Here is a 14,949-nt window from a genome sequence, read left to right on the forward strand (position 1 = left end):
ATTTATGAAATCCTACACTTCAAATGACTATTTCTATGCTATAATTAGTATAATTAGCAACTAAATAATAAACAACTCCTTTTGTCATTCATCCTTTGCCCCCAAAATTTCCTCTAAAATTGATTGCATTCTCTAAATCTGTACAAAGAAATTTTACCTAACTTTTTCTTTCCAGAAATCAAGGTAGATAGAAAGTCTTTAATGGATGCCAGGATATCCAATAGATATTACTGTATTTGTAAGGACTCTAAGCTTAAAAGTAATGTTAATCTCAAAAACAGTGTTTGCATGCCTCATGGTAGATTTTCATTGCACTGAAGAGTTAAATGCCTTTACATCAAGACAAATGATTCTCTTCCTTACTGAGTCTACTATATCTAAAGAACCCCCATCTGTTAAGAATTGATCCAGCATACTTCTCTTCTGGTACAGAGTCCAAGCTGGTTACACATTCCAATGAGTTTCCAGCTTGTGAAAGCTCTACTGCCTCTTATCAGTTTTTGATGGACTAAGTAAGCATACAAATACCATTATCACACTATCTCAGTAAAAATTATATTGGTTAGAGAAAAAGTAGGAAAAACTTAAAATGTGTTCCATTAAATATATGGAGATACATTACCAGCTACTATGCTAACATTTTTTGAGATTTCATCTTTTGCTTTTAAAAACAAAAACAAAGGCAAGTAGTGATCTCTTATTGACAACTAGTTAAAATAAAAAACCCAAGAAAACTATATTTCTTTGAGTGTTTTGCAAAGAACTGGTACTATCAACAGGGTGATATTCTTCCAAATTTACACTGCCTTCATAGTGGCTTATTTGTTGGGTACGCAAAAGTAGAGAAAGGTGTTTTGTATTTAAACAGTAATAAACATAGCAAAGTAATCTCCCAGTTCTGACTTGAAACACTGGCAAAAAAAAAAGGAGGGTGGGGATGCTTCAACCCCTCTGTGAATTTAAAAGGCTCATAAACCATAGACATTATTGAATCCATGTCTTAGGGCACCACTACTGTTAGTTGCAGCTTTCTGTCAGTTTTCCAATAGAGCAAATAAAAATAATTGCTGAGCCAAAAACTCAGACTGGTTGGGTATTATAAAATCCCCTGGCAAGCATATTTTTATATTGCTGTGACTCCACACCAAGTTCAATAGTCAACTGATTGCTCCTGATTTACACCTTGCCTTCCCAAACCCAACCTTACAGTAAGTATGTCAAAGACTAATATTGCAGAGAACTGTTTTTTAAATGTTTTGCTGCAGCAAACACTGCATTTACAAAGCACTAAAAATAAACTACTCTTAATTATACTTTATGATTCTCCTGTCCTTATTTCTTCCCCTGACATCTTGAATGCTTCTTCTGAAAATAATGCAAAACATTAAGTTCTGCAGTAACTCTTACCATGAAAGAAAACAAAACATAGGCTGCATTTAGTATCTTTCCTTTAGTCTATCCATGAGTCACTCTCCTGAAGGCAACCACAGAAACCAACCTGTATGGTTTGGCGCCCTCACATTTAACACCTGTGTGAATAAGAAAAAAGAAAAATGACTGAGCAAACCAATATATTCTGGGCAAAATTACAAAGGGAAGGCTGCCTAAGAGATAGGATGGGGAAAAGGAGTGGATACTGGCACAACACTCTCCACCACAACCTCGGAATATATTTAAAGACAGACGCAAAACTGCATTATTTTTCTTCCTCCAAAACATCACAGCCCAGCTGCTCAAGTCGGAGCTAATGTGCTTCTCACATTTCAGTAGCAGGGAAGATTTTAGACTCCAGGGGCCAAAGCTGTCATCTCTGGAGAGGACACCAAGGACAATTAAAGACTGTGGGAGAAGGAGCCCCGGGGAACCAGAGGTCTTTCCCCTCATTCCCTAACTCCAAAGTCCACCCACAGTCTTTGCAGGGTAGGGCCAATTTACCTCCAGCCATGGAGGAGAAGTGATGAGAAGCGGTGTGGAGTTGGGCACTGCGCTCAGCTGGCAGGAATGGACCCAGTCAGGGCGCAGGGTGGCTTGGCTTAGGCAGCGCACGGGCTGGTCACCCGCTGTTCTGCCCAGCAAGCCATGCTCCTTGGGGATGCGCGGTGGACGCCTTTTCCCTTACCAGGTTGAGCACTGTCTCCACGATGTCCTTGTTGCTGACCTCTCCGACCTGTAAGAGTCCAAACACCACCGAGAATTTCATCAGGAAGTTGCGGGATCGCACGCAGGGGTTAATCATCCCCGCGGGGAGCACCCTCCAGCGGGAGCCAGATGCTCCCGCAGCTCTGCTATGCTGCTGCCGCTACTACCACCGCGTCAGCCACCACAGCCTCAGCAACCGCCGTGTCACCAACCGCCGTGTCACCAACCGCCACCAAAACCGCCGCCACCGCAGCCACCGCCTCAGCGGCCGTCCCGATGGCGATGAGCCCCACGGGCTGAGGCTCGAGTCCCGGCCCCGGCTTGTCGTTCGCCATTGGCCCCCTTCTGAGGAGAAGGAATGAGCACCGGCGCCGCCTCTGCCGGTGCCGTTATTCCTGCCTCGGCCATCGCCTGGGAGCCCCGCCCTCCACCAGCGCCGTGGCGCCGGGCCCGCTTCCCACTGCGTCTCAGCCCGGCCAGCTCGGCGGCCTGCCGCCCATAGATACCGGAAAGCAAAGGTTATAGAATTAGAATTTCACCTAGATGGAAAGTATTTGTATATCTAGAATTTCATACCTTAAAATACTTAATCCCAAAGACATGTTTGAGATCTACCTAGGCAACTAGTTCACTAGTAGTAAAATGCTTACATTGACAATTAGATGTTTCACCAGTGCACAGCAAGTTTGATCATATGCAGAGAGGAAAATTTCCAACCATTTTGTGCAAATCACACTTTTATCAGTACTAAAAGTCTGTCTTGACCCCACCCATCCTCATTAGTGCCAATTCTTCTCTTTTGCTGCTATCTTTATTTAAGCTGAAATGTTTTCTATCATCAAGCTAAGAAAACTTAGAAATTTCTATGATAGAGTTATTCTTACATATCATTACAAAACAAGACAGAAACAAGCCAGAGAAAAGCTAAGGATAAGAAGAATCCATTTTATCTTAAAAAATGTTCTTTTATATTTTCCCATCTTATTTTCTATAGAACTGGCAATGCCACTCTGTCAACTTTAGTCCATGAGAATCTGTTTTCTTTAAATGATGCATAATGTTGTTTTTGTTGTTGTTTTGTCCTTTGCAGAATACGTCAAAGATCTTCATCTGCTTTCCTGAATTGTTCCTATCTCAGAGTAGAACCCCAGACAATATCAGAAACAATATTATCCACAGTAGGATATGTATATATTTTCAGATAGACGCATTTCCATTTTTAGAAAGAAAGTACCAAAAAGCACAATGGAAGCACATAAGGTAAAATACACTGGAAAGAACTAATATTTATTCAATAACTAATATACATGAAGCTCTCACAAGCACTCCACATATACTATTTAATACTCATAAAACTATCATATGTTTTATTCTGAGAAATTAAGTCAAATTCTCAAGGTCACAGCTAGTAAACAATCTAGTTTTTTCTAGTTTTATATAGTTAAGAAGTAACATTAACTAAAAATCAGTGGATTCTAAATCAATGAACTTTGTGCTGGGAGAACACTTAATTTCATGTGTCCTAAGAGTACATCACAAACACTTTGGATGGATAATTTCCACCTCCATATTAATAAAATAAATAACTTTCAAAAAATCGGTGTATACAAAGTAACTTCCCATTACTTCCTCAGCATAACTTAGTCTCTATGATGTCAACCCTTTGAAGCTAAGTTCTTTTTCTTTAGTTGAAGTGTGCGACTTTGAAAATGACTGCAGTTTGTTGTCATACAACTTGTTGCAGTTCTTTGCAAGTTTAGACATTTTCTGCAGTGAGCAGAGTACAAATGTAGTTAAGTATTAATGAAAAAGAACATCTTGAGTGTAAACATTAAAAATTATCACCTATATGAGCAATTTAATTTATAAGCATTAACATATTCTAAGCTGATATCTTGAATTTTACTAGGACATACTTTGGTGCAGAGTGAAGGAGAAGAAGGAAGAACCCTTTACACGAACATGTTTGAACTTCCTGTTTCTCAGTCATGGTTAATGTTCAGATTCTAAGGCCAGAGAGACAGCTACTTCAGTACAGCTCTAAAAGCAACAACTGCAGAAGCAGCATCCCTGGTCTGCCCACAGGCTGGGTTCATACCACCAGTCCTGACACCACTGTAATTGTTTTTGTCAAAGTGGGAGATCTGTGGGATGGCTCTGGCAGTTTTCCTTGTTTCTGCTAAATAATGAATGCATTTATTTGTTGAATTTTCAGCCTGCTCCATAAGGTGTAGCAGAATGTGCATATGAGGGAATGGAAAAAGAATAATGTCAATTTTATTGCCAAAGTCAGCCAACTATCTCTGTGAACTTAATTAAGGGAAAAATTTCTGCCTTTAATTTCAATCTGTTTTCAATATTGTGTACTCTGATACACATGATAGTGAATTTTGAAAATGTTTTTAAGTAAAACTAATGCTATATAAAATGAGAAGACAATGAAATGTGTGGGTCCTGTAACATCTCCTACCTTTTATTAAGTGCCTTTTCCATTCAAACAAGCACATAAATGAAGTTAGGAAATCAATACAAGACCTAGATAAGAAAGTCAACTATGTGGAAGAGAAATTTAGCAAAAAAATTAGGAAATTGAATTTGTAAAAAATGAACAAAAATGTTGGGTATGAAAAGCTTAATAAATCAAGTAAGAAACAGAATAGATAGCACCAGTAATAGACAATATCAAGCAGAAGAATGAATAGTAGGGTTAGAGGATAAGATTGAGGAAATATAACACTCAGATGAAAGTAAGAAAAAAACAGCAACAACAATTATCACGACCTCCAAGAACTTTAGGACATGATCAACAGACAAAACCTAAGAATCTATAAGGTAGAAGAAGGAGCTGACATACAAACTAAAAGCATAGAAAATGTATTCATTGACACATAGCAGAAAATTCCCCAAATCTTGGGAGAGAAATACCTAATTTCTTATAAAGTTAAACAGAGAAGAATCACCTCAGAGCTCTTAGAAAAAACCCTTAAAAGGCAGGAAAGCATGGAAAAATATATTTAAAGCTCTGAAATAAAATAACTGTCAATCAAGCCAGCTATATCCAACAAAATTGTCCTCCAATTTCAATGGAGGAATAAATACCTTCCAAGAAAAGAATAAGTTAAAATAGTTCATGTCCACCAAGTCTATATTGCAGAAGATACTTAAGAGAATACTAAACTGAGAAGAAGATGAAAGACAGTCACAAACACTAGAGCCTGGGAAAGAAAAAAAAATTTTAAAAGAATACATGTACACCTGAGAACTAGGAAAGTATCAAACATGTTTGCTGAGAAAACCAGCAAAACCAGAAAAGGAATAATGGCAAAAGAAAAGAACAAGGAACTCTCAAATAAACTTAAGGAAAAAACCCAGTAAAAACACAGGAAGAAGTAAATAATTCTCAATCATACCCTGAATGTAAATGGTTTCAACTCTCAATCAAAAGATGTGGATTGGATGACTGGGTTAAAAAGCAGGATCCTACGATCTGTTGTTTACAAGAAACACACCTCACAACCAAAGATATACAAAGGGTAAAAATAAATTAGAAATCAATAGCAAGGAAAACTTTGAAAATTATTCAAACATATGGAGATCGAATAATGAACTTTTGAATGATCAGTGGTTCATTGGAGAAATTAGGAAAGAAATTTAAAATGAACTAGATTCAAATAAAAATTAAAGCATAACTGCCTTGTGTGGGATAAAGCTAAGGCAGTGCTAAGAGGAAAGTTTATACAAAATCAGACAGATCTAAAATAAACAACCTAACAATGTACTTCAATTTCTTATTAAAATAAGAACTAGCCAAACCCCAAATTAGTAGAGGGAAAAAATAATAAAGATTAGTATAGAAATTAATGAAATGGAGAAAAATCAATAAATAAAGGAAATTAAGGAAAGAAAGTATTGATACTTTCAAAAGATAAAGTAGATTGGTGATCCTTTAGCCAAAGAACCTAAAAGAAGGGAGAAGAACCAAATCAACAAAATCAGAAAAAATATATCTATAACAACACATACCAATGGATATCAAAAGACCATTAGGAAATATTCCAAAAAGTTACACTCCAACAAGTGGAAAATCTAGAAGAAATGGATAAATTTCAAGGGCATTTGATCCCCTAAAATTGGACCAAGAGGTTATAAACAACATAAACAGACCCTTGCTAGCATTTTTTGTTTTTTTGATCATATCTATTCTGATAGTAGTGAGATAAAAATCTCAATGTTCTTTTGAATTACACCTTCTTTATGGTCAGGGATATTGAGAATTCTTTATGTGTTTGCTGGCCATTTGAACTTTTTCTTTGGAGAATTTTCTGTTCACTTCATTTGCCCATTTGTAAACTGGGTTTAAAAATGTTTTTACTAGCATATGGTAGACATACAGGGGTGTCCTTGTTACATTAAATATATATATGTATTGTACTACTTTTTGGTTCATCTCTTCCATAATTCAGTTGTTGATTCTTTAGGAGATTAGTTTTTTGAGATCCCTATATTGTCAATATTAACCCTTGTTAAATATCTAGCTGGAAAAGATCTCATCCCTTTCTATAGGGCATCTCTTCAGTTTTGTGACTGTTTCCATTGGTGTGTGGAAGTTTTACATTTGATACAGTGACATTTGTCCATGCTTTTTCTTAATTGCTTAGCTATTGGAGTTCTAGTCAGGACATTATTGCTTATTCACGTATGTTCCAGGGTTTTCCCTATTCTTTCCTATAGTAGTTTCACAGTTCAAGCTATTACATTAAGATTTTAACCCACCTTTGGTATTAGTACAGAGTGAGAAACTGGGATCTAGTTTCTGTCTTCACATGTGGATATTCGGTTTTCCTAGCACCATTTGTATAAGAACATGACTTTTCTGCAACATATGGTTTGTACTCATCTGTCAAAAATCAAATGGCTATAGGTATGTGGGCTTTTTTCTGAATCTTCTGGACGATTACATTGGTCTTCATGTCTGTCTTTTTGCGCCAGAATCATCCATTATTTTGCTAGGATTCTAAAGTAGAGCTTGAAGTCTGTATTGTGATATCTCTAGTATTGCTCCTTTTGCTTAGAATTGATTTGATTATTTGTGGTGTTTTGTGCTTCCATGTGAACTCTAGGATTTATTTTTCTATCTCTGTGAAGAGTATCATTGGAATTTTAATATGGATTGCATTGAAACATATAGATTATTTGTGGTAGTATAGTCATTTACACAATACTGATGCTGCTAATTCTTGAGAATGGAAGGTCCTTCCATCTTTTGATGTCTTCTTCAATTTCTTTTTTCAGTGATTTGTAGTTTTCATTGTATATATCCTTCTCTTTTCTGATTAAGCCTATTCCTAGATATTTTATTATTTTTCACGCTATTGTGAATGGGTGTATTTTCCTGATTTTTTCTGTCTGTTCATTGTTGATGTATGGAAATGCTACTGATTTTAGTATATTGATTTTTATATTCTGCTACATTGTTGAATGATTTTTATGAAATCTAATAGTTTTTGGTGGAGATTTTAGGGTCTTTCTGTGTAAGACTGTATCATCTGCAAATCATTATGACTTGACCTCTTTAATCCTTATTTTAATCTCTTTCTTCCTTTCTCTTGTATTATTGCTCTGGTTAGTAATTCCAGTACAATATTGGGTTACAGTGGGTAGAATGGACACCCTTACTTTCTCCTGACTTTAGAGAAAAAAGCCTCAGTTTCTCCCCATTTAGTATGATGCTGGTGACAGGTTTGTCATATATAACCTTTACAATGTTGAGGTATGTTCCTTTTATTCTTAGTTTTTTTCTGAGCTTTTATCTTTAAAGAAACTGGAATTTTTTTATGGACCACTTCACCAAGTTGTGTATCATCCTTGCACAGGGGTCATTCTAATCTATGTATCTTTCTAATTTCATCATATGTGTTGTTAAAACAAGAACAAGGTTCTTGAATTTTTTCTTGAAGGCTTATTCTGCGTGTATTGAGATGATATTTTTGGTTCTGCCTTTGATTTCATTTACATGTTATCTTACACTTACTGATTTGCATATAGTGAAACATCCTTGCATTCCCAGAATGAAATCTGATCATGGTGTATCATCTTTTAAATATATTGTTGGATTTGATTTGCAAGTATTTTATTAAGAATTTTTGCATCTACATTCATCAGGGATATTGACTTATAACTTTCTTTTTTGATGTCTTTACCTAGTTTGGATATTAGTGTAATACTGACTTCTAAGGAGTTTTGTAGTATTCCTTTCCTTTGTATTTTTGAATAGTTTGAGGAAAATTGCTGTTAGTTCTTCTAAGGTCTGGTAGAATTCAGCAGTGAATCCACTTGGGGCTGGGCTTTTTTTGTTGGGAGTTTCTTTATGATTGTTTCAATATCATTACTCATTATATATCTGTTTAAGTTGTCTATGTCCTCTTGGTTCAATTTTGGTGGTTAATATTTGTTGAGAAATTTATTAATTTATTCTTTATTTTTCAGGTTGGAATATATGTTTTCAAAATATTTCTATATGATCTGAATTTCATTGACATCTGTTTTAATGTCACCTTTTTCATGTCTGATTTTTTTCATTTGGAGTCTTGTCCTTTCTTATTTAGTTACTTGAGTTCAAGGCTTGTCAATCTTGTTCACCTTTTCAAATAAACCATTTGTTGATTATTTAATCCTTGTGTTGTTCTTTTTGTCTTTATTTAATTGATTTCTGCACTAATTTTTATAATTTCTTTCCATCTGCTGTTTTTGGAATTGGCTTATTTTTGTTTTCTAAGAGTCCGAGGTTCATTATCAGGTTTTTTATTTGAGCTCTCACTTTGATGTGAGTGCTGATGGGTATAGACTTCCTCTATGAATTCTCTTTCTTTTTTTCTTTCTTTCCATCTTTCTATACTTTCTCTCTTTCTCTTTCTCTCCCTCATAATGGAGTTGAAACTCAGGGCTTTATACTTGCAAACCAGGTACTCTACTGTGTGAGCCACAACTCCAGTTGATTTTGTTCTGGTTATTTTGGATAAGGAGTCTTGTGATCTACTTGCCCAGGTTGGCCTCAAACCACAATCCTCTGATTTTAGCCTCCCAAGTAGGTAGGATTACAAGCACGAGCCACTGGTGCCTGGCTCTAAGACTGCTTTTTGTGGTATCCTACATGTCATGGTAAGTAGTGTTCTCATTTTCATTTGAATCTAGGAATTTATTAATTTCTTTTCTAAATTCCTCAATGACCCACTGTCTTTCAGAACATTGTTGTTCAATCTCTTTGAGTTTGAATTATTTTTGCAGTTTTCTTTACCATTGGTTTCTAATTTTATTCCATTGCATCTGTATAGATTTTCTTTATGTCCTAGGATCTGATCTATTTTGGAGAAATTCCATGGGATTCTGAGGAAAATGCACAATCTGCTTTTGTAGGATGGAATACTCTATGGATTTCTGCTAAGTCCGTTTTTTCTTGGGTATTGTTTAGTTTTAAGACATCTCTGTTAATACTTTGGTCTGGATGTATGCCTATTGGTGAGAGTTTGGGGATAAGATCTCCTATAATTATTGAATATGGTTCTATTTGTTCACTTCTACTCAGAAGGGTTTGTCTTATGAACTTAGGTGCACCAACATGCAGTACATATCTGTAATCATTATGCCTTCTTGCTGGATTGTTCCCTTTAATAGTATGAAGTGAACTTACCAATGGCCCAGAATAACTGGAGGAGCTTTCTCTTTATCCACAATTTCTGTCTACATAGAACACAAGGATCCCAGCCAGTTGGTTTGTAACAAAAGAAGACACCTGCTCTGGTTTCACTCAATAGAAGTGGGGGCTAGAAATGTTTCCAAGTGTAGTTCAACCATTTCTCAAGGGATGCTTTCTGTGGAATTGTCATTTCTGTGTGAGATGCTGTGTTGGGTCTGTGCGTGGCTGCCCTTGTGCAAGGATATGATCAGTTTAGGAATACTTTTCATCCCTGAAAATTAAGATTTCATATCATCTCAAACAATAACACATTTCAAGTTATGATCATTGTCAGAAGTAAATGTGGGTGGATTTTACAAGAGAGTGAAATGGGGTGGTCTGCTTCAGATAGGGAGTGAAATTTGGCTCCACTGTGTAAATCTTCTAAAAGCTGTATCTACTATTGTCATATAGGACCACAAATGATGAGAGGCAATAACATGGAATGTACACGAAGGCTGGGAATTTAAAGTAACCCATCAAGTTCCCTCAATGTGAATAAGCCAGGGTTTCTCCATCTTCTCAGTCCTGTGGGTTTCCCAGAGTTCCCCACAGTAAGAGGAGTTGTAATCAGTGTGGGAAGTAAACAGTTTCACTTTCTTACTAATTCATTTCACTGTTCCTGAAGGAACTTGGTCTCTTTCAGAAAGACATTATGATAAGTTCATTGAGCTTAGTTATGTAACTGATATTCTATTTGTGATAAATACAGTTAATTGAAAGATTCATACCTTAGAGACTACAAGGTATGGTAAATCAAATGAGAATCATCTAATAATGTAGTGTATTATATTCATACTTAAATACTTAACATTAGTCTTAATAGAATTTAACAATATGTTAGCTCAAGGATATTGATCTTTTTGTTATACATAGAACAGCAATTGGTGGTTTTATTAGTAACTACATTTAAAAATTATAAGTGATCTCATTGGTATTCAGTAACCCAAATCTTTGACAGGATCTCTAAGAAGAGGAAATAGTATCACCTCAAAAGACAGTCAAAAAATGCATGGCTCTGTAACAGTGTAAGAACTGACATTGGAACAGTGTATCCAGCAGTCAATCAGGATTGATTTTAGGATTCCTGTCAATAAACTTCAATCCCAAAAGTCCTAACCTGGATTCCAAGGATTGATCCAGATGCCCTATACAATCTACACTCTCAACAATGGGGTAGCTGGTCATGGGGTTGTTTACTGCAGTCTGTAAAGATATGTCACAGTCTTAAACACAAAGCCCAAGTCAGCTGTGCAGTGAGGTTTTTTTCTGCCAATTATTTCCTTTTGCCACAGCAACTATATCAGAGCCAGTGACACTATGTTCTTTTGGTGAAATTTTGTAAGGTCCAACTGAAGGCTCCACATCTTACATTCCAGCTTTTCTGCTTAGAATAGTCATTTCTTCTGATTCCTACTCACAGCATTAGGTATAATATGAATGGCTGAATGAGGGTCATTGAATTTTTCCTTCAAATTATGAACCTGACCTTTTACTCTACCTCAGAGAAATAGCTGCTCAAAATTTTAAAAGACATAATATAATACACTATTAGGCACATTTCAGGTGACATTGGGAGCTACTATGCAATCACCCAAAACCATCAAAGGGACTAGTGTATCAAGAATCTATTGTACACTAGTATGTAAATGGAAAAATAAGATCTGTTAAAATTATTCCAGGAATGGGGGAAAGGGGATAAAGGAGAACAATAGAGGGGGTAAATTTAACTGACATATTGGAAGAAATTTTGTAAATGACACAATGTACCCCCAGTATAACAATAATAAAAATAAAGCTTAAAAAGAATCTGTTGTCTTACATAGAACATTAAATAACTGAGAATCAAGTATAAAGTCTCATGTGTAAGGCTGTCAGTACCACCACCGTGCCTCAGATCTACAATGGCTACTCCTTGTCACTCTTATATTTTCCTTCAGTATTCCTTAATTAAACATCTGGTTATAGATCAAAAGCAAACATTTCTATTCTCTCAATTCAACGAACTATTTTTCCATCCAATGCCCTCAATTAGTACTAGTAGAATATCTTGCTTTGGGGAATGCTAATTTCAGGTGAATTCCAGAGACGAAATCTAGGATACAAATTTTGTCTTCCAGAGAGACTATTTACTGACTGCAGTGGACAATGGTTATCTGGTAGGTTGGTTATTAACTAAGCTGTCACATGTGTCATCGTTTCAGAATTGTTGCTCCAGTTTGAGCAACAAATGCAATATATGGACGATAAGTATAAAACATCTGGATATATGAGCATGCTTTCTTAAGGTTTTCTCAGTACATAACTAGCACAATATCAGGCAGAGTGGAGAGGCTGGAAAAATTGCATTTTGTGTTACATCTCAGTGATCAGATCAAACCTTCCCTTAAGATTCCTCCTCTGCATTTTTCATTAGCTTTAGCAAAATTATCTTTAGTACTCTAGCCAGGTAAATTGAGAGATTTGCTCATTACACATGAAAAACTTCCACACATTGGTACTGAGATTGATTAAAAGTCTCTATTCCTAACCTGGGGAACCACAAAAAATGTGGGCCAGTATTGTATATAACAACATTTTCTAGGAGAAATTTCATTATTTTATAATGTAATAAATTTTTATTATAAATATCAAAAGGCTTAATTTGAAGTACAAATTTTAAATTTTTGGTTATAATTCTGAGAGAGAACATGATTTAATTCACACACACACAATTTTTTTGTTCTATTAATACAAATTTGTTAGTAGAAATGGCCTATGTTTTAATTAGCTGCATTTATTTACATGCCTTCCAAAATATATTCTTTATCATAAACTATTTCAACTTCATCTCTTAAATAGAAAAAAATGTTGCACTGAGTCAAGGATGTTAGAAAACATTTGAAAATAAAGACACCAACAGGCATCAAGTAGAATTTATCTGTTCAGTGGAAAGAATGTGAGGTGTGATTGACGCAATGTTGTGCAGAGACAAGCCTTTATACCCTCTGTGCAATATGGTGTCTTGATCAATTTTATGTTTCTTAAACAGCGTATCTGAGGCTAGATATTTTATGAAGGCTACCTGACTTAGCTCACAGTTTTGGAGAATGAAAGAGCAGGATTGTAAGGCCCTATCTTTGCAGCCTTTCATGAGGAACCTTTAGATACATCACAGCATAGAGTGTGACAACATGAAAGGAGCACTAGAGAAAGGGAGTCATTATATGGAAAGATAAGATGGCAGAGCCTGGAGCCTGTCCTTTGTCACCACTCTCCCCAGAGAAGGATCTTAATATTTCCTGAGAGCAGCACTCCCATTGAACTCTTCTTCCTCCAACAGGCCCCACCTTTTAAAGGACCAAGCATGGATGGTTTGTTGACATTCACATGGTCAGTGAGTGTTGAGGCTAGGATTTGTATTCAGGTCTGTCTGATATTCAATATGTTCCATCCAAGGAGGTGAATCTTTGCAGTAATGAACCCATGACTTGTAAAATGGGAAGAGTGACAAAAACAGAATAAGAACATGTAATTCATACCTTCCTGCTGCCTCTGTCTTATACCATATTGACCCTAATTTAATAGGAGTTCTGTCTGAAGTCTTTCTACAAAATATAGCTATCCAGGCCTTTCCATGCTCCACCTGACTTCATTTCAGATTTGGAGGAAGCAGTATATATTGCATTTCCCTGATCTTTTTCTCATCTCTTCTGGTCTAACCTATTACTCTGGCTCACTCCTTCCTTGAAATATTGTATCTTGTCAATCCAATTTATCCTTCTAACATGTAAACAAATGAATAAATAACAATCAAATCTCCATTCACCCTCCACTCACCTTCTGTTTGAGGTGACCCCAGGACTCTCACATACATAGATTCATGAGAGATGTAGTGTTTAACCAATGACCTTTTAAGTAGAAAACTTAAAAGATATCATGGTGATAGTTCTTCTAGTAATAATGTTACATGTCTCTTCTCATAATTGAAAGCAAATAATAACTAGTTGTAAGTGCTTGAATGATCAGGGAACAGCCATTCACAGCTTCTACACTTGGATGAATTCCCTTTGTGGCTACCACAAATCTCTGCAATGTCACACACTCTGAATAGTAAAATCAGTTCTTTTAAATGTCTGTGTGTCACAATTCTCAAAAGTTAAATCAAGGAGTCAGGAGGTCTGTGATTGTTCTGGAGACTCAAGGGGAACAATCTGAGTTCCTGCCATTCCAGCTCCAAAATGCTTTCACCTTCCCAACTCCATGGCCCCTTTCTCACTTCATTCTAATATTCCTTTCCATTGTCATGTCCCTTCTCTGATTGTGACTCTCTCATCCCTATTTTGAGGACCCTTGTGATTATATTGTTTTCACTCAGATAATTCAGGATATTTTCCCCATCTCAGGCTCCATACTCATCACATCTGTTAAGTTCCTTTGCAATATTAGTTTAATTTCCTAGAACTCAAAGGTTAGGAGTGGATATCTTTGGAGGTGAGACATTATCCATTTGCCAACAAGTCACCATCCCTAGAACTCTCTTTTATCTGCTGTGTTTCAGGAGTGAAGTGTCTCCCAAAAGTCTGATTTGTGAAGTCTTACAACCAGCTGGAAGGGCCAGCCATTGAGAGGACTCTGGATCATATGGACTATGAGTTCATAGATTAATCTACTAATGGTTTTATAATTTAATGGCAGTTTTAGGAAGTGGTGTAAATTATGAAGTAGGGCCTAGATTGAAGAAGTAGTTCACTGGGGGAATGTTTTTGAAGGTAATATCTTGTCCCTGACATCTTCCTGTCTTTCTCTGTCTGCAATGGATCTTTGTGAATATGAAGTGAAACATCTGAAACTTCATGACAAAATAATTGAGTTGTTTGTCTAAGTAATTGGTCACAGTGATGACATATTGATTAACATATCCCATAAATAAGAATAAAATCTCAAGAGGAAGATTTACAAGACAAGGCATTTCAAAAAATAGAATATTTAAGGTCCTTTGACCTGTTGGATTTAAGAGCTTGAACATGTTCATTCTGATGTGTCTAAGACAAATTTCAAAGGTATCTCTTAGAGAATTCTTTAATTATATGATGCAG

At 36.1% G+C, this 14,949-nt stretch overlaps 2 pseudogenes; both read right to left on the reverse strand.

The window, feature by feature from the left end:
* Nucleotides 1-14,949, reverse strand: part of LOC109674422 (poly(rC)-binding protein 2-like) — a 248,651-nt pseudogene that overhangs the window by 169,333 nt on the left and 64,369 nt on the right.
* On the reverse strand, nt 7,968-8,067 carry LOC141418309 (U6 spliceosomal RNA; annotated as a pseudogene).

The sequence above is a fragment of the Castor canadensis genome, chromosome 16 (genome assembly GCF_047511655.1).
Source record: "Castor canadensis chromosome 16, mCasCan1.hap1v2, whole genome shotgun sequence".
Taxonomy (NCBI): domain Eukaryota; kingdom Metazoa; phylum Chordata; class Mammalia; order Rodentia; family Castoridae; genus Castor; species Castor canadensis.